The 6,399-nt window shown below is 35.5% G+C and overlaps 1 pseudogene; it reads left to right on the forward strand.

Annotated features, from left to right (window-relative positions):
- The first annotated feature begins 4,802 nt into the window (after positions 1-4,802).
- Positions 4,803-6,106, forward strand: LOC101711045 (eukaryotic translation initiation factor 3 subunit J-like; annotated as a pseudogene).
- The last annotated feature ends 293 nt before the right edge of the window (positions 6,107-6,399 follow it).

The raw sequence follows: 6,399 nt of genomic DNA on the forward strand, positions 1-6,399 counted from the left end.
TTTATTATAATCATGAAGGAGAATACAGTAATAGGGTGGGATTAAGTAAGTATTAGGACTCATTCACAACTCTCTGATGAAACTTGCATTATGGCCTGTAATTTGGAAATAATTTTAGGATAAATGTGAACTTTGGTTGATGATGACTGATCAAGTTGATACAATTTAACATTACCTCTAGAGGTTACAGAAGAGAAAAATTGATGTTGATGATTTTAACTTTCTTTGACAGAAATTTATATGATGAGCATTCAATTGAGGAGAACTTACGATAAGAAGCAGAATTAGTCATTATTTAATGAAGTGTAACTGAAGTGTAATGGACAAGGAGATTGATTAGAAAATAATAGAAGGTATGGAATATTGAAATCAATTGGGTTCAGAAGAAAATGAGAGGAGAAAATTGATAAGCAAAAGGAGAATTAAGGGATCTATGAGCTAGAGGTTCTAATGAAATAATATAGAATTCTGAAAAAAATTTTGAATGAAATACTAAGATAATAGTTCCAGGGCAATGTTGTATTATGAACAAGACTATTGATATCTGAAACTCTTGATATTATTATGGTCAGAAATATCATAATGTTGGTATTTATCATTTTTCTTTTTAACATCATGATTAAAAATGTGCTATTTAAGTAAAGGCAGCATCTTAAGTAAGAAGAAGCAGCCCAGAAATGAATCAAATGAAAAAGACAGAGGAGATCCCAAGAGTAACTCATGTTGATGAACATTCTACAACTTCTTTGACATTATTAGGTAAAGGATTCACAAGTAGTATTAGAGAAAAAAATTCAATCAAATTAAGTGCTTTTAAAACTAACTCATTAAAATAAATTGACACTGAAGAAATTTTAAAACATGAGTAATAGAAAGATTTACCACTAAATGTAGTTTCCCATCTAGAATTTCCATTCTTTTATATTTGTGGCAGCAACAAAACATGATAGCATTATAATCCTTGGAATAAGGTCTAAGCTAATATAAAAATTCATATTTCAATTATTTGCTGCAAGAAAAGTCAAATATTAAAATTGAGTCTCATAAAATCTTTCACATTTCATCTTACAATGAAGTATAAAAACTATTTAAAATACACATTTCCCAATTAGTAATTAAGATTCAGGGATGCTTTCCCCAAAGAGTTATTAGGAAAAATAAGCACAGATTTATATTTTGTCAATCATATAAATGCGGAAACCATTTCCCTCCTGGATTATTGGCAGTAGTTTGGATGTAGGAAGCTCCTCAATGGCCTATGAGCTAAAAGCTTGCTCCCTGTTGTGGACTGTTAGGATTCATGGAGCATTTTTATGTGCAGTAGGTGGGGAGTCCTTCGGTGATCACAAATGTGCCCACAAATGGTACCTTTGGACTCCAGTCCTTCCTCCTTCTCTTTTGCTTCTTGACCATACAGTGATTCTACTCCACACATGTATCAGCCATGATGTGATGCTGGCCACAGGTCCCCTAAATAGGGCTAATAGGTCATGGATTGGAATCTCCAAAACTGTGAGCCAAGAAAAGTGTTTTTTTTTTAATTTAATTATTTCAGATATTTTGTTATAGAGATGGAAAGTTAATATAAATTGTAAAATAATTTTTACAACTTATCTAAACATCTAAATATTCTGCTACCAGTAGTTATAATAATTTCTCTGATCTTTGGTATCACAAATGTTGTACAGCATAAAGACATTGATATTTGTTCCTTTTTCTTCAACTACACATCAAATGGAAACAAACAAAAACAAACCTTCTACATATAAATATTTTAGTTACAACATTATAAAGCAAATATATGTAATTAGCACAGAAGAATGTAGACTATATGCTATTTTATGTTAATTTATAAATGGCAGATAGATTTTATGAATGGATTATAATTTAACAGCATAATGAGTGAACATGTCTTTCCAATGAACTGTATCCTCATATTGCTTACTTTCTTATTCATAGAGTCTCTTACCATTATTTAAGGGTGAAATATTCAAACAAACCTTCATTTTTATCCATATGGGAATCATTTTTTTAAACTTGGTATTTCATTCATTTTGACTATTAATTTCAATTAAGATCAAAGTCAATATTATTATTATTAAAGTTTGTTTTATATTTTTAATGTTGTGAGAGAATGATATGTTGATATTATTAATGAAAAACAATAATGATTTAACACTAACAAAGTAAAAGAAAGTATTTTCTGTGAATTTACTGGCTTTCAGGCACTACTTTGAGAACATTCTGCATATTTTTTATGATGACCTATGAGACAGACACCATTATTATCATTTGAGAATAAATTTTTAAAATGACATAGAGTTGGACTCTTCTCCTCAGTGCCTCGGTCAAGTGAGAAACTACTGTTTTTGTCGTTGTTGTTGTTGTTGTTGTTTGTTTGCTCTTGATGGTGCTTTCTTCTCTAGGAATAAACTTGTGATGGAAGCGCTTCCGCCTAGAGCACGGCCCGTGCTCATGTGCGCTCATGTGCTCCATGATAAGAACTTGAAACTCCTCATGCATTGTATGACTTTGTAACTCTTTATGTAAACTCTGTGCCCCTTTATGTAAATCTCACCTCTTGCTTTAAGTCTGGAAAGACCTGATGTTAAATTTCAAGTATAAAACATATTTATGTCATCATTTTCTACTTTAAAAATTAAAGAATTCTAAATTTCTGATCTCCTTTTTCTAATTACTAAATCTGACATTTTGTAACTCAATTTACACTTTTAAATTTAATATTATTGGTATTTAAACATAATCTTTATTAGAAATAGACATAGCTACAGTTTACAAAACAATTTTAGGCACATTGTCTCACAAGTACTATTGCTCTAATGTAGGAAAATGAAGAAAGTGTTTAAAAACTATGATATTTCTACTAATATTTTAATGATGTAATTAATAATATACACATATAGTTCAGGCGTTTTTCCTTATTGCTCAAATTTTTGACCTTAGAAAGATATTGTTGTGTCATAAGTTTTGAAGCTATGAAACAATTCTTTGTAAATACTGTATATTAATGAAGCTTCTGCTTCTTTGGTTTACTGGTGATGTGTGAATAAATAGCAATAAATATATTTTACACAATAGCAAATTAATATGTTCAAATTCCTTAGATATATTTTTATCAATTTTTTTCATCCTGACAATGAGTAATAATAATTCTGATATAAAATTGGTGACCTCATGAGTAGAGAAACAATTACACAGAAATTTTGCATAGCAAAGGTGCATACTTCATTGTCTTAGCAAATGTAATTTTATAGGAGTAAGCCCATGCTATGGTTTGGATTTTAAGTATACACTACAGCTCCATATGTTGAAGACTTGATCTGTAGTTTGGAGGTGGTAGAACCTTTAAAGTGCGCATTCTAGACAGTATTTGGTTCTTTGGTGGTACGACTTAAAGAGGTAGGAGGGGCCACTTTTGCTTTCCCCAATGCTTGGGCAATAATGTGTTGACTCACCTGAGTAAAGAAGCAAATAGCCAATTGATCATGGACAGAAACCACCAAACTGTGAGACATAATAAAACTATCTTTATTCCTTTATAATTTAACTCATCCTAGGTATTTTGTATAATGACTGCCTTAGTTTCTTTCTCATTGCTGTACCGCAATACCTGATACCTACAACTAAAAGGAGGCAAAGTTTACTTAGGCTCATGGTTTCATATATAGTTGGCTGGTTCCAAGCAGAGTGGCATGCCACAGGCATGTGACAGAGAAAATTCTGCTCACATAATTGTGACCAGGAAGCAAACTGACTGAGGGAGGACCCAGGGTGGGAGATCACTCTTCCCACTCATACCCTTAGTGGCCCACCTCACCCACCCAGACCTTGTCTCCTCAAGCAAGTTATCTATACTGCCCCAGTGATCCGGTCGCTTTCCAAAAGTCCACACATGAGCTCATCAGTCCTTTGATAGACACTCTGGATCTAAAACGAAATAGTGACAGAAAGCCTGCACAACCTATCTTTAAAGATGTCTGCTATATTTTGGGATGGCATTTCCCTGCAAAGGCCTAGATGTTAATACCTCAATTCCCAGTAGGACGATAACCAGTAGATGCTGCAACCATCAAGAAGTGTCTCCATGTGAAAGGTCTTCTGGTCAGAGCCAAGTCCTTGAAAGGAGTAACAGACACCTCCCCTCCTCCCTCCTTCCAATACCTTCCATGAGGTGAACAGTTACTTTGTCACACAGTCCTCAAAAGGTTTTACTGCCTCAATCCAAGCTCTAAAGCAGCAGGGTTGACTGACCATGGAATACATTTTCCAAAACTTTGAGGCAAACTAAACCTTTTCTTTTCAATAAAATAATTACCTCAAGTATTTGTTATAATAATGCATATCTGGTGAACCAAAATGGAGACCAAAAACAGAGTTGGTACTCTGGTCATACTTAGTAGTATGGTTCAGAGAACTTTGGAATAGGATTTCAGGAGAGGTTTGGAAAGATTTGGACCATCAGGGTACTGAAATCCTAGAAGGTTGTAAGCAGAACTTAACCTTATGATTCAGGGGAGTGGGAGAAGTTCAGAAGAACAGAGTGCTGATAGAAATGCAGAAAGTAAAATTATGATGCTGAGATTTCAGATAAAATGAAGACAGTATTGGGAATTCCAGTAGAGGCTATGTATCACACCAACACAAAGAATTTGTGTGAATTATTTCCACACTCTGAAGGTGTAAGAAGTTAAGCACTTTAGTTTGGCTCTGGAATGTCCTCATATGTTAAAGAAGCCCATATGTTAAAGATACGTTAAAGATTTGGTCCTCAACTTGGCACTATGGGGGACAGTGAGAACTTTAAGGGGTGAGGTCTAATGATAGCTCATCTTATTATTTGGTACATTCTCTACAAATCATAACAGAGCCTCTTCTCCTTTTTCATTCTCTTTCATGTCCTGGCATGTGGTGAATGGATGGCTTCATCACACATGACAGACCATATCATGCTGCCTCATCACAGACCAAAAAGTAGCAGGAATATTCAACCATTGACTTAACTCTCCCAAACTGTGAGCCCAAAATCAAACTTTTCTCATTATAATATGTTCTATCAGGTGATACCTACCATAATTCAAAGTGATTCAAAAAAGTGATCCGGGTCCCAGCCTGCCGAGGGCCACCGGGTGAGTCACCTCCGCCGAGCTGACTCCTCCCAGGGCTTGCCTCTGGCACGCTCCTGCCTGGCTGAGAGGCGACTCCGACTCCTGGGACCCAGACACATTCTCCTTGGAAGACCCGGAGCGGAAGGTGGTGGGGAGCGGTACCGCCGGCAGGGACCTCTGGGAAGGCGAGGAGAAAGACTAGGACGTTAAGGATAACTGGGATGATGATGAAGACGACAAAAAAGAGGAAGCAGAAGTAAAACCAGAAATAAAAACTTCAGAAAAGAAAAAAATAGCAGAGAAGATAAAAGAGAAAGAACGGCAACAGAAGAAAAGGCAGGAAGGAATTAAAAAGAGGTTAGAAGAACCCGAAGAACCTAAAGTGCTGACATGGGAAGAACAATTGGCAGATAAACTGCGGCTAAAGAAATTACAGGAAAAGTCAGACCTTGAATTAGCAAAGTAAACTTTTGGTGTTAATAATACGGTTTATGGAATTGATGCTATGAATCTATCTTCAAGAGATGATTTCACAGTGTTTAGAAAATTACTAAAAGATAAAATTACACAATATGAAAAGTCACTGTATTATGCCAGTTTTTTGGAACCCTTAGTTCAAGATGTGTGTATTTCATCAAAGCAAAGCCAAAAAGAAGAAGAAAGCTGTGGTTCCTGGAGGGGCACTAAAGGCCACCGTGAAAGTCGATCTGGCAGATTATGGTGGTTATGATGGAGGATATGTACAAGACCGTGAAGACTTCATGTGACATTTTATCTTCCGGTGTCTTCTTTCTGTTGCCCACAATCCCTTCAACATGTAGCACAACTTCCTTTCCTTTCAGTTCTGCCAAATGCTACAATCAGAAGTGCAGCATCTTTTGTGCTGGTTACTCAACCCCTTGACACTTAGGTGCTAATGTGCAAATGAGGGAACTCGGATCTTGCTGCCAAGGGGTTAAAATCAGGAACCTCAATTGCCACTAAATCATAGTTTAAAAACAGATCTAATAATGTTGTCATTGTTGCTATATGATTCCATAGCGGCATTCACTAAATTGGAAACGAAGGTTGCAACATGACAAAAAATTACATAGTATTTCAGTAACACAGTCAGTAATACAGCCCTAACCATACCTCCTTGAACTACTTCATAACTTGTCAAGAAAAGCCGTTTGCAGCAAGGGCATGTGGTGTGCACCTAGTATTAAAATTGCTTTGTCTTAAAATTGAGCAAGAGGATATTAAAAATCCATTGTGAAGAAGACTGCTTATC

Source organism: Heterocephalus glaber, unplaced genomic scaffold (genome assembly GCF_053883595.1).
Source record: "Heterocephalus glaber isolate CG9 unplaced genomic scaffold, H.glaber_assembly_v1.0 deba00001538, whole genome shotgun sequence".
NCBI classification, from domain to species: domain Eukaryota; kingdom Metazoa; phylum Chordata; class Mammalia; order Rodentia; family Bathyergidae; genus Heterocephalus; species Heterocephalus glaber.